Source organism: Castor canadensis, chromosome 4 (genome assembly GCF_047511655.1).
Source record: "Castor canadensis chromosome 4, mCasCan1.hap1v2, whole genome shotgun sequence".
Lineage (NCBI taxonomy): Eukaryota > Metazoa > Chordata > Mammalia > Rodentia > Castoridae > Castor > Castor canadensis.
Window position 1 is genome coordinate 94,044,829 of NC_133389.1, and position 14,846 is coordinate 94,059,674.

The window sequence follows — 14,846 nt, forward strand, 5'->3', positions numbered from 1 at the left end:
TCCTTTTGGTTCAAATTTGGATGATCACATGTTTCTAGAAATTTGTTCATTTCTCCTAGATTTTTCTATGTATTCAAATATAGGTTTTTCAAAGCAGTCCCTAATGATTTCCTGGATTTTCCAGGTGTTTGTTGTTACCTTCCCTTTTTCGTATCTAATTTTGTTAATTTGAGTATTTCTTCTTCTCATTTTAGTCAGATTTGCCAGGGGTTTGTCAATCTTGTTTATCAGTTCACAGAACAAATTTTTTGTTTTTCATTGATTTTTTTGTATGTTCTCCCCCCACCTTGGTCTCTATTTTGTTGTTTGGGGTCCTTATTTTTATTCTTTTTCTCATTCTGCTAGTTTGGATTTGGCTTGTTCTTATATTTCTAGGCATTTGACATGCAGCATGAGGTAGTTTATTTGAGATGTTCCTCCATTTTTAATATATGCATTCATGGTTATCAACTTTCCTCTTAGGACTGCCTTTTCTGTGTGCTGTAGGTTCTGATAAGTTGTGGTTTCATTCTCATTAAATTCTAGGAACTTTCTTATTTTCTCCCTCATTTCTTCCAGGACCCACTGATCATGGAGCAAAATGTGTTGTTCAGTCTCCAGTTGTTTGCATATTTTCTGCTGTTTCTTTTGTTTTTGATTTTTTGTTTTATTGTGTTGTGGTCAGATGATGTGCAGGGGTTCATTTCAGTATTCTTATATTTGTGAAGACTTGTTTTGCGACCTAAAATGTGATCTATCTTGGAGAGAGTTTCAGGCATTGCTGAGAAGAATGTATATTGTGCTGTTGAAGGATGTAATACTCTGTAGATGTCTGTCAGGTCCATTTGATCTATGGTATCATTCAATTTCAGAGTTCCAATTTTTTGTCTGGATGACCTATCTATTGGAAATAGAGGAGCATTGATGTTTCTACCACTACTGTGTTGGGGTATATATTTTTTTAAATCCAATAGTGTATGTTTAATGAAGTTGGGAGCACCAACATTAGGCAAATATAAGTTAATAATTGTTATTTCTTTTTGATGTATTGCTCCTTTTATGAGTATGAAGTCACTTTTTCTTTCTCTTCTGACTAATTTAGGTTTGATGTCTACTTTATTTAATATAAGTATTGGTACTCCTGCCTGTTTTCAGGGGTATTAGCTTAATAAATCCTCTCCCACCCTTTCACCCTAAGCCAATGTTTGTTTCTGTCTGTAAGAAGGTTTCTTGTCAACAATAGATTATCTGGTCTTCTTTTTGAATCTAGTTTGCCAATCTGTATCTTTTGATGGGGGAGTTGAGGCCATTAACACTCACTGTCAATATTGAGAGGTATGTGGTGATTGCTGGCTTTTACTTTTTTTTATTGTATAAGGGTTTGTGTATGTGTAGTTAATTCTATGCTACTCTCCATTTACTTGTCTGCTCTTCTCTTGAGGTTTAATAATGAACATCCTTTCATGACTATATTTGTTTTCATCTTCTGTGTGTAGGATTACTTTTAGAATCTTCTATAGTGGTGGTTTAGTGATCATGTATTGTTTTAATTTCTCTTCATCATGGAAGATTTTTATTCCTTCTTCATTGTTGAATGACAGCTTTGCTGTGAAGAGCATCCTAGATTGAAATTATTTACTTCTAATTTTTTTTTTACCTCTTTGATATTTCTGTTGTTGTAATTGTTGTGCTGGGTGAGGTTACATTGTGACATTTACAAAAGTTCTTACAATGTGTATTATATATCATACTTGAAATCATCCCCTTCAACATTCTCCTCATCCCTTCCTCCTCCCATTCCTGGAAGAGTTTTAACAGATATCATTTGAAATTGTTTTCTTTCAGTCCTTAAAAAATCTCACTCTTATACTTCTTGCTTTTAAGTTGTCTGTTGAGAAATCTGCTGGGTTTTTTTGATGAGTTACCTTTATATATTACTTTATTTTTCTCTCTTATAGCCTTCAATATTGTTTCCTTGCTCTCTGTGCTATTTGTTTTACCTATTATATTCTGTGGAGAGATTCTGCTTTGGTCTTATCTGTTTGGTGTCTTGGAGGCTTCTTGTACCTGGATGGGCATCTCTTTCTCAAGATTTGAGAAATATTTTGCTATTATTTGTTGAATTTATTACATATCCCTTTGGCTTGCACCTCTTCTCAGATTTTGTCTTTTGATAGAGTCACAGAGTTCATACATATTCCTTTTGCAGCTCTTGAGTCTTTTGTCTAAGCACTCTTTGTTTTTTAAAAAAATATCTATTCTGTCTTCCAGCCCTGAAATTCTGTCTTCCACTTGTTCCAGTCTGCATGAGTGGCTTTCAACTGTATTTTTTAATTTGACTTAAGGAAACTTTTATTTCCAAGATTTCTGTTTGCTTGCTTTTCTGAGACTTTCCATATCTTTGTTAAACTCCTCTTTCATATGTTGTGCTGTCTTATTTATCTCTTTTTTAAAATAATCTCCTTAGTTTTGTTTCAGAGTTTATCAAAATCCTTTTTGAGTTCATTTAGTTGTTTCTGTGTCTTCTTGAGTATTTTATCCATGTTTTCTTGGAATTCATTGAGGTGTTTTTGTATATCTTCTTTAAGTTCTTCTTTAAGCTTATTGAACATTCTTATTGTCATTCTTCTGATATCAGCAACTGGGAATTATTCCCCTTTATTTTCCACCAATTTCTCTATTATGTTCTTATTAGTCTTTTGGGAAGTCATATCCTGCCTCTTTTTCTCTTCATGTTTCTATTTTGTGCTTTGCTCATGTGTTGTTGAATACTTAGTTGGGGGTTTTAATCACCTGTTATCTTTTCCTTGACTCAATTTCTATGTTTTGACCAGCTTATTGTTAGCTAGATTGTACATTTCTGTTCCCTGACCTGGAGGTATTAACAATCACAAATTCACAGATTCAATGCTAAACCAGTTATTTGCACAATATTTAAAACACCCCTTTGGCAATGTTATCTATAAACAGTGGGTATTTGGGAGATAAGAGTTGTTTGCTAGAGATGGATACTTTGGTAATTAAAAATATGGTGTTAGAAGATGGGGCAAGGACAGTTAGGGTGGATGGGGTGAGGGAGAGAAGAGATAGGAGTTGCAGTGGCTACAGGGTAATAAGTCCTTAATGTGTGTGTAAAAGAGTAGTTTAGTCATTGTGGGAAAGGGTGCTATTGTCAGGAATTGCAGAGGGTGAGGAAGGATGGGGTATGTGTAAGCTATGTATTATATGGGGTATAATAAACTATTCAGTAAGTGATCAGTGTGAAGAAGGTAGTGACAGTGAGGGGTAAGGGAGAGGAGAAGAGGAAGATAAGGAGTTAAGGCAGATCCAGGACATCCTTGAACTCATCATGCAGTTCTCTGTGTTGTGTTTTTATAAGCAAGAAGAAAATAAGCCAAAAAAAAAGTGCCAAATAAAAAGGAAAAACAGCTTTCCAGCATGTGGGCTAGCCACTGCTGCTGCCCGTCCACAGTGCCTGGGCTTCTGTGGGTTTTATGTGATATAAAAAGCTAATTTAAAGGTCATTCATTGTAATTTATGTGATGTGCACCCTGTGTATTGGTGTTATCTTAGTTGGTGAAAAAGCTGAGTTACCTGATCCTTACTACCATGAGTCTGAAGTATTTTTCTGAAATCTTGGAGCTCGGGGTCCTAGTGTCCTTTGGTTATTTACCATCTTGGAAAATCTCAACTATGGGCTTTCTATATACAATTTAGTCATGTCTTACAGGTTTATCAAACCCTTTCCCAAATGTAGATGTTAGAAGGAAAACTGAGTGAAAGGACCGTTATACCTGTATTGGAAAAATTTTATGAGAGTGAGATGAGGTTTTCTTTAATCTTGGCATTGTCAGAAAACTTCTGATCCTCAGATCATCTTCTACTCCATGGAAATAACAATATCTGGTTTGGTAACTAATTAGTTGTGAAAATGAAAATGTATATAAACTATGAAACTACTTAGTATAGTACATGTGTTTGGATTGTTTGAGTTTCCTTCCTTTTTCAAAATAAATCTTTATTCTTACATAAATAATTATCCAGAAAAAAATGGACAAATCACAATACACTGTTGGTGAACTTGAGCAAAATGAATGCATCTGTGTTACACAGAAATGGATAAATGAGCACCTCAGAAGATCTCTTCATGCACCTCTTAACTACTACTTGTTATAAGAGTTTGGTCTGTTTTCAAACATTATGCCCACAAAACCATGTAGCATAAATTTTTTTTGTGTTTCTCCTTTTCATCCCAGATTTATTTGTGAAATATATTAATATGATTGTGTGCTACATTAGTTTGTGTTCTTTTTTCTTTGTAGTGGGGCAATCCATTTTTATTTATTCTTCTCTTGATTGCTATGTAATCAAGCTCAGGGATAGTATGAATTATGTTGCTATAAACATTCATGTACATGCTTTCTGGTACTCATAAGGACTTATTTTTATTGGCTCTATAACCTGGACTATTAATTGCTGGCTCATAGAGTATGTGCATGTTTATTTTCAGCTAGTCCTGGCAATTCCTTTTAGCAAGTGATTGGACTAAATTTATGAAGTGGTGTACCAAATTCACACCAGCAATTTGTGCAAACTTCAGTTACTCCATACCTGATAGTACTTGACATCTCATTGTGGTTTTAATTTGTTTGACTCTAATCACTAAAAAACAATCAGCTCTTTTAAATTCCAATGAAACCCTGGCAGAATTGATATCCCAATATCATTGACTTATGTCAAATGGATTCCACCCATACTACTCAGATGCATTTTGTATCAAAAGTTACCTAGAAAGGCAGGTGTGATGAAAATATTTCTTATTTTTCAGACCACTAGAAACCATCACTATCTCCACTCCTCTCATCATGGAAAAAGGGCAGAAACAGATTCGGCTACATAAAGATGGTGATCATGTGCAAAGATGAGACTGTGAAAAGAGATGGATTTAGGTTTATGGCTTCATGCTCACGTAAGATATTTTCTAATTCTACCTTTTACAATTTAACCTTTTTTTATATTATGATTAGGCAGATCAAATATGTACTTATAAATAATTTTCCAGATACATAATATTACATCAGCTCATAATAAAATTATTTGAAGACCCAGGCAACATGTTTGATATTTTTAAAGCTTTGTTTTGTCTCTGAGAGAGTATTTGTTCATATCACTTCATTAGGTTGCCAAGAACTCCCCTGTGAGTAAGCTGGAAATTGAGAACCAGAAACAATGCCAAGAACACTAATACTACTATATCAGGGACATTTAATTTTATCTATTTACTGTTGTATATTTGAGCAAAAAGCTCAATATATATTTTAAAAGCTCAATGTTCCTTAGTAGAATATTTGTGATTGCTCTCTGGAGGCAGAGAAAACTTCCTTCCTTTGTTGATGCTGGGCTTGGAACATAAGTAAATATAACAGAAGTAGAGGCCTTTAATATATTGGTATATTTGGTCTGCCTTTGAGATACCTGGCATTTGTTATGAAAAGAAAATAGCCAGGTGGTAACTGATTCAAAAGAATATGAAAATTATTTGTAGCATATCTGATCCTAATCCGAATCTTAGGGCACAGTGCCTAAAGCCCAGAAAAGCCAAACTAAGCTGCAGCCAGACCAAAAACTCATGAATGAGAAATGAGATCTTGATGTTTAAGATACTGCATTTTGAGGTGTGGCTTGTTATGCACATATGGCAAAAGCTAACTGACATAGCTTCTGAATTTGTAAAAAACATGAAAGTCTTCATGTATAAAAATTTACTTAGTCAATTAGTTAAAAAAGTAAAAATTCAGTCAAATGATATTTATTAAACATTTATAATGTGCCAATAACTGTGATGTATTCAACACTGCAGCATGCTGAAGAAAGATATAAAGGAAAGAGACATAGGGTAACTTGACAAGGTAATTGCAGTACAGTGCAATCTGCTTCTGATATTTATAAGCACCAATTACAGGATAATTTAGAAGTCATACTACAACTAGTCTTTCAACAACTCAAGGAAGTTTCATAACAGATGAAGTATGAGTAGGAATTAATTACAGTAGGCAGAGGCAATACTGCAACATGCTCAAAAACTCAGAGACAAGAAGTCATGGCCATTTGGTGGACTATAAGGAATGTTGTATGACAGGGACTGAATGGTGTACACAGAAAAAATGTAAATATTTTAAGGGGGATAAACCAGTTAAAAGTGTATTTCGGGATGCTGACAGCATTCTGCACACTAAATGTAAAAATATAACAAAGAGATAAAACTCCTATGATGTCATAGGTTGAATCATGTAGGGTAACTCCTACATTTATGAGCTAGAAAGAGGCAATAGATTCATTATTTAACAGATATTTACTGGGTTCTGTGAATGTAATGGTAAATGAAGATAATACAACCAATTCCCTCAGAGGTTCCTGGCTGGTTGGAAATACATCGGAATGATAGGCAATTCTAATACATAGTGTTAAGTGTTATAATATGAACTATCAGGCCAAAATATACGGAGAGAAAGTCAAGAAAATTTTTCAGAGAAGATAACAACTAAGTTGAGAACCTAAAGGAAGAACAGAAATTACTCAAGAGTAGAAAATACATCATTCCAGATAGAGTGAATGGAATGTTTCAGATTCTCAAGGGCAAGAGGAAAGATGACAAGTTGTACAGGGAGTAATTTTTTTTCCTTAGACAATATGAGAGAGGTAAATGGGCCAGACCATAGTTCATTTTATGGAGTTTGGACATTAATTTGAGAACAAAAAGAAGCCATTGAGGGATTTTAAGGAGGGTTGGATAATATACATCAGGTGGAAGTTTAGAACTTGATGACTGACTACATATCTGGGCTAAAGAAAAGGAGGACACTTGGCAAAGGTTGTAGGCAAATCAGTGAAGAGTGATGTCATTGGAAGCACAAATGTGGCACAAGGTTGATGACAAAGATTTAAAGGTTATGTAAAAAGAACTAAAAGAGGTGGTCAAATAGCTGTTAGATAGAAAATGAGAGACCTGAGGTAATGCCTTTTTACCAATCCAGGAGAAGCTGTACTTATAAGAAAGAAACCAGCAATGCCTATGTGGCAAACAATTTGAGGAAACAGAGTAAGAAAGCAGACTTAGCTAGTAGGAATTTGTGACTGACTTTTGGGAAGGTAGTTTCTACAAATTGGTAAGTTTAAAGACCTATAGAAGAATTATAGAAGTCAGCGAATAGTGAAGAAATGGACAAGAAAGTTGAGAAAAAAATGGAATGGCAGCTTAAGGAAATAACTGTGTTGAAAGAAGGAGGATTAGGAGAAGAATGTAGGTCAGTTGGGTGCTGAAAGGAAAGATCCAGGGGAGAGGATGAGAATTAAGAAATAAGGGCTGTGTGTTGGGTTACTTCTAGAATAACATTGCAGAGGAAATGGAAGGCTTCAACTTGACTTCAGGGTTAGACAACTTGTCTCTGCTAAAGATCAGCAACATGCTATCCTCAGGAACAAAAGAAAAGGGAGAGACAAGCTGCCAAAGCTAATAAATCCTGAGATGATGGAAAGGAAGATTTAATGAACTGTCATTTATTAACTTTTAACTAAAAATGTAGCAGAGAAGGCCATTGGCTAGCTGAATTTGAGTAAAGTAGAAAAGTTTGTAATAAGTTTCCCAAGGAAACTGGTAACAGAATGGTTCTTACCTGCAAAACCACTGCAGATAGTTTTGATAGGAATGGAATTTATTTAGGAAACTTAAGTAGCTGACAGTATTATCAGGAGGTTCAGAGAAACACAGCTACCGACAATACATGGAAATTAATAGTAAAAATACCACTGCTGTCAATATGTGGCACCTGCAGCTAAGGTCATCAAAATGTCTTAGCTTGTACGTTCAAGTTCAGGATTTAATGTGAAATGTCTGTGAAGAGTCATATGATTAGAACTCCACTGAAGCACCAACTGCCATAAGATGGGTGCAATGATTATTTATGCCATCCTCTTGCTCCTCTCTGTAGGAAAGACTGCTGCTTGTACCCAACATACAGCGCCTCTTCCATCTGTATTAGAATACTTGGTCACATGGTCAGCTGCTCAGAATAAAAACTACATTTCCCAGCCTCTCTTGAAGCAAAATGTGCCAATCTGACAAGTTTTGGCTAGTGGGAGATAGAAGTATTATTTGGCAAATTTTGGATAGTGAAGGTGAGTCACTCCCTAGGGTTGAGAAACAATTTGTTAGAAGGAATCTGTGTCCTTGTATACTTCTTAGAGCAGAGCCATTGTACCAGCCCAAGATAGTAGCACTTCACTTTCCCGTAAGAGAAAAGTAAACTTCTACCTTATTTTCTAACTTAAAAACTTTTTCCTGGGTGAACACGATGGGTGATCTAGATAGATTCCTTGACTGCACTCAGACAATTTGGGAAGAAAGAAGGGAATAAATTCAACATCCATCTCTAGCAGCCAGGACCTTTAATGTAGGGAATGTTCGCCAAAGAGAAGAGGTGTTCAAAAGATATTAAGAAAACACTAATAAAACAAATGTTTATACCAGGAGGAAGGAAGAAAGGAAAGCTAATGAGTGGCAAAGGGGCCTGACAGTGTTTAATGGTTTTTTTTTAAGGAAATCCTTGCTACTCTGGGAATAGAAACTTGTCTTAACCTAGTAAAAGTACTGTCGAACTGTGAAGCTCTAACATTTAACTCTGATATAGAAACAAACACAGATGGAAAGGAAATGTAAGATAGGACACCTTTCCCTCCTCCTTTTTTGTGCAGCCCGGGAGTAGGCTAGAGATGGGCAGTAGTATGAGAGGTGGCAGAAGCAGACAGAGGTCTGAAGTCAGATGTGGATGCAACCCTAGCTCTGCCTAACAAACTAAGTGTCAAACTTTAGGTAAGGTGTTTGCTCCATTGAGCTTGTGTCCTCATCAGTAAAATGAAAATGATTATAGTATCAGCAGCAATAGAGGATGCTCAGCTCTCCACACAGTGTCTGTACAATGCAAGCATTCAAAATCTTATTACAGACTGTGTGATAAAGCTAGAGTTCTTCCTTTATTCTTCCACTTTTATCTCATGCCATCAGTTTAGGCAAATAAAAATATCTAGTCCTATCTGGAATTGAAAACCATCCCATATAATTCAAGCCATTCTCAGGAATTGAGCACTGGGACCTAGGGGGAGGGGGTAGGAGTCATGACTCACAATTAGAAGATGGAATCCTCAGGAATAACCAACATTAACCTCTAAACAAGAAAATGAGCTCATTGACATTGAAAAATGTTACTATGTTTTCAATTTCATTAAAGTTTCTGATAGACAAACACATTTATTTCTGTGCTATGTGTCTGATAGCAAGAAAGGGTAGAAACATCAGTCTACAGCCCTAGGACTCTGGACCATGACAGCACTGATGAAATATGTGTTTCCTGGAAAGACGTGCAATCCTGCCTATCTGTGACCATTGAAATATTAAGGAAATTACTTATAAAGCAGATAAAAATCCATTATAGGAGCGGAGCCTAGGAGCTGCAAAGGAGGATGGGAGGGAGTAATTTCCAGTCCTCCTTGAAAAGAAATAAAATTTTTTCCCTGTTATTATCCTCATGAAATTAAATTTCATTGTGCAGTTTTCATCTTCATAATTACCAGGTTGCTTTGGGAATTGGATATAAAAAGCCACTGTATATAAAGGTAGCTGCTGATTTTTCTAAATATTATATATTTAAAATGATAAAAAGAGGAATAACCTTTCAAATGATCATTTTAATCACCATGCTTGTTCTGTGTTAGTTTACCCACCCAGCTTGACACACTTATTTACAGGCTTTGAAGGAGGATACCAACAGGGATCTCTTCCCAGGCCCTAAAATTATCTATATCAGTCCAGAAACAGGAACCCAGTAAATTTGTGCTTAAGTTTCTGGAAAAAGCCCAGAGGGTGGGAGCCTGGAAACCTATGGATCTTGAAAGCTACAACAGGTTGCATAATTGCCTCTGAAGATGTCTACTCCAAATTTCTGGAATCTGTGAATATTACTTTATGTGTTAAAAGGGATGTTACCAATGTGATAAAGGTTATGGACCTTCAGATGGGGAAAGTGTCCTGAATTATTCAAGAGGACCTGAGCTAATCATATAAATACATAAGAGTAAAGGCTGTTCCTGGAAAGAGACACACACATACGCGTGCGCGCGCGCACACACACACACACACACACACACACACACTACACACACATGGAGTGTGGGGGAAGAGAGAGAGAGAGAAAGAGAGAGAGAGAAAGACAGCAAGAGAGAGAATGGTGACAGTGGAAGGGAAACACAGAGATGGCAACATGAGAAGGATTCAAGTGATGTTGTTGACACTGAAGATGGAAAGGGTCATGAGCAAAGGAACATTAGCAGCCTCTAGATGTGCAACAATGAGGAAGTGATTCTTCCCTAGAGCCTCCAGAAGCAAAATGAATGTGGTGATGTCCACACGTGATTTTTACTGAAACCTGTGTAAGAGTACTGACAGAACTGTAAAATGATAAATCTGTCTTTTTTTAATCCACTAGATTTGTGTTAGTTTATTGAAATCACATGGAAAACTAATATAGGAGAGTTGTATGAATCCCTGACTTGACATTTTCCTACTAGTTTTTTGACTGATCTTATAATTCTTTTTCCAGAGTTAAAAGAATTCACTTATATGTTTTCTCTGCTTGCCAGAGTGCATGCTGGCTTGGAGCACTGTTCTTGTCCCTGGCTTCTCTGACTAGGCTCCTGAGAACATGCCTGCCTCTTACTCACTTTAATTTGGGAAAGACTCTCTAAATGAAAACAGTAACCAGTTCAAACCCATGTACTACCAAAAGGAAAATACACTGGGGGACACTGGGACATGAAAAATATGCTCTTTATCTCATAGATAGATAGATAGATAGATATAGATTAGATACAGATATAGATATAGATAGATAGATATAGATATAGCTATAGCTATAGATATCCCTATATATATATATATATAAAGACAACATAATGATTTCCACCAAATACTGCTTGAAAAGGGAAGGAGGGAGAGGCAGAATGGGAATGTAATGGTGAAGACAAACTTGTTCAAAGTACACTGTGCACATGTGTAGAATTATCACAATGAAATTCCTCTTGTATATTAATGTGTGCTAATTCAAAAATAAAATAATGGGAACAAATTTATAGAAAAGTGTGAAATAGTACAGCAAGTTCTCATAGCCTTCACTGAGCTTTGCCATTAGTAACATCTTACATAATCATGGTACAGTGTTGAAAATCTGTTCTTAGTTTTTCTTGTTATTTTTTCAGACAAAATGCTTATACCTTTATTAATCAATTTATCAAATTTAGACAGTATCAAATGTCTCTCACTCTGAAGATAAAGAATTGACTCTAGGCAGTGTAGTCCAATGGCAAGGGCAATCTTAATGCTTATGGTAAAACTCAAATCATTTACCATATTTTTAGTATTTGATTGGTTAATCTTTAAAATAACACATCTAAGGAAAGAGTTTCTTGTGGTTGAAACATTAAAGTCCCATTTCCTTTGCACCCTGTTCACCAGGAGCCATTCTCATCACCTGCTGCACTCTTCCATCTGGAGAATCTCAGTTATGTCAGATGCCTTTCATACCTTGAATCTCTCTGCTTTATCTTGCCACTGACATTAAGACCCAAATTTAAATGGCTCAGTCAATTAGATTAATCCTACCTATATAACCTTCCTTTTTATTAATTCCAAGTCAACTGGTTAGTGACTTTAATTATATACCCAAAAATCTCTTTTCTCATATAATATAACCTAATCATGGTGCCACAGTGGCACAGAAATCATGGTGGTGATTTCCAAATTCTGTCCTACTCTTGCAGAAAAGGTTAGAGCACATTTGTTCTAGGGCGTCAGCATTCCTGGTAGAATCTCTAATTATTCTCAAGCAGATTTCACGTCACTTTGAACAGTCCTGCTTCATCCCTGTTCGGAGGCTAAACTCAGGACTAGCATTGTCCTATGTGCCTGGGGATAAGTTAAGACATTGGGCTCAGCTCATCAGAAAATATTGTCTTTGTTATGCTACCTACTTGAGTAGGTGCCCAGGACTTTTCTAGAAGGGAAGGGATAGGAACAGATAACTGTAGGTTGATGCTACATACTGCCAAATCCCTTGAGTGTCCCATTTAAGCCTGTTTATTCATTTCAACCATAACTACTGTAACAAATGGAAATAGAAAATTACCGACTTGAAGCCAATGACCTAAAATCAAGGCATTAAAATTCTGGCATCTGAGCTGAAGCCCATTTTCCCTCTTTGACTCACATTTCAGTTTAAGGAATCTCCTAATAAATCATGAGTAGATAAGCTTTGCTTACCATCTCCCAGTACAAATAAAAAAAATATGGTAATTCATTTAATGAGCATGGCTGTAAAGATGGATAGGAAAGGAACAAATATGAAATAACAATCTTGTAGACACTTTAGACATACTTGTGCTCGTCAATGTTACTTAAAATACCTACTAAGATTTTAAATTTTGGTTCATGCAACATCTCTTCTGAGAAGGCTTCCTGATCCCTGAGGTGGAGTTGAACTTTCTTTTGTGCCCTAATTCTCCCAACACTCTGATCACCACCTTTCATATGACACTTGTCTGCTTTTGTCACTATACTGTTAGTTTGTTAAATGCAGGATTAGGTTCACTGCTAATTCCCTGTGTTACTCAGAAGTTTTTCCAATGTGACAAATGTCTTATAGAACAACTTAAAAGGAGGAAAAGACACATTTTGGCTTATAGTTTCAGAAGTTTCAGCCCATGGTCAACTTGCTATATCGCTGTGGGCGGTAGGAAGGCAGAACAGAATGGAGGCAAGACCATACAGTGGAACAAAGTTGCTCACTTCATGGCAGTCAGGAAGCAGAGGAGAAGCACACAGGAAAGGGTCAGAGACAAGATACCTTTGAAAACCATGCCACCTAGGATCTATTTTTAAGTCTCTACCACCTCTGATCAATGCCATCAATTATGACTGTATCAATGGATTAATTCATTGGAGAAGTCAGAGATCTCATGGTCCTATTATTTCTTTAAAAATCCCTCATCAGCTGACAATCATATGAGCCTTTGGTGACATTTCAGATTCAAGCTATAATAATCCATAAACTTTCCATACTCCCTAGCAAATAATTTCAACACAATAATTCACAAAATGTGATAAATAAATACATATGGATGGCTGAGGAACTAGCAAGTTGTTAACCAAGGGGTTAAAATAAGTCAAACTAAGCACAGTACTAGAAATCAGCAAAGTAGGACCTTCAAAAATATGGGGAAAATCCTGCTGGTGGTCTCTTCAGACTTTTATAATCAGGAAAATCTAGAAAGAAACTACTCAGTCTCCATGTGCATGTAAGTTGCAAGTTAATTTGGCCTTGATAATTGCTGGTCATTTATAGACAGTCTAAACGAAAAGATTTTCTTTGTAGCCTGAAAAGATAACTGAGTATATAACTGACCTCTTCCTGTTTCACAAAGATACCTTGTAATTTTAGTTTCCACAATATTGCATCAAACAAAGATCCCAAGACAGGCTAGAGAGAAAAACCACCCATTTTGACACCTTTCTCTTGGAATCATAAATCATCCATGGTTCAATGGACACTCTTGCCACAATGTATACTGTGTTCTTCCTTCTTTTAGTCCCTTCTACAGATTAAAGGCATCACTTCTTTAGCCAGTCAGAAAATTCTACCAGAATTTTTCAAATAGCTTCCAAGTTCAGAATAACCGAGGTACTTGAAGAAAAGCTGAAGAGGTACTATCTCAAATTGCTATTTAGCATCACATGGAAGGAATTGGGAAAAAGGCAGCAGAAGTACAAGACTGGTGGAGAATAAATAATGACATTTTTAACCCTCTCATTCTATTCATCTAATAATTTAACACTACTATGATAGTATTGTTTCAACAGCAGTTTTACAAATCTACTTTAATTTCTTTGTGATAGACTCCTGTAACTTCCCAGGTCATTTTGATGGTTCTTGGGTTTTGTTTCTTATAGTTTTAAAAATCTGGGCAAGTGATTGTAAGTGGCGAACGATCCAGGTCTCATTTTGCTTCAACGGTCCATCATTAGCATGGCTCCTAATGGAGATCATACTGCTTCTCATTGATGATCATTGTATGTAGACTGGTTTTCTGAAGAAGCAGTCATTTCTGTGGGTTGAGAGTCCCGGAGATCTTCTGGTGACTAATGCAGATGTCATAATAATGGAAACCCACATGGTGATTCTTAATCCCAACAAGTGCCTCTGTCCATACTGGATAAAGTCATAGAATTCTTTAACCCTGGGTGCAGCACAGGCTTTCACAAAACACAAAGTTTCTATGATTTCTCTTGAAATACATGGAAGTAGTAATCGAGTTAGTGGGCTAAAAGTAAAGATATTTCCCCATTAAATTAGAAAATCTTAGTAAAGCAAAAATGGAACTTGGTTTAACAACGGGTAAGAGCAACAAAAATGAAGAATTTTAACTTCTTTGGAGAAAGCAATGATAAGGATAGAACACTTGCAAACATCTCTCTTAGTGACAGGACAAACTAGGGTGGAAGAAGAAGGAAATGAGTGAAATATGAGATGAGTGATATTTTATATTCTGATCCACTTGAGATGAGGTGATGAGAGGTATCTTGAGGACTGTGTGGAAGCAGTATAGGAAAAAGACAGAGTAACTATACTAAATAGCATATTAGAGAAGGCTAGGAAGAAAATCAGAAGATCTGGGTTCTGGTGTTGCCCAGTAACATTTCCTGACTTTGAGTCCTTGTGTCCTTTCAGAATATTATTGAAGGTATAATATTGTCTACCTTTTCT

General features: G+C 36.1%; 1 long non-coding RNA gene across 4 annotated transcripts in view; it reads left to right on the plus strand.

Moving 5' to 3' along the window:
• LOC141422554 (uncharacterized) overlaps nt 1-14,846 on the plus strand; it is a 122,536-nt gene that overhangs the window by 69,524 nt on the left and 38,166 nt on the right. For 3 of the 4 annotated variants that reach the window (XR_012447183.1, XR_012447181.1, XR_012447182.1), the window contains 2 exons: nt 4,808-4,948; nt 7,968-10,066. This is a non-coding gene — a long non-coding RNA (uncharacterized lncRNA). Of the gene's footprint in view, nt 1-4,807; nt 4,949-7,967; nt 10,067-14,846 lie in introns of those variants that run through there. The other variant, XR_012447184.1, reaches the window with a different exon arrangement.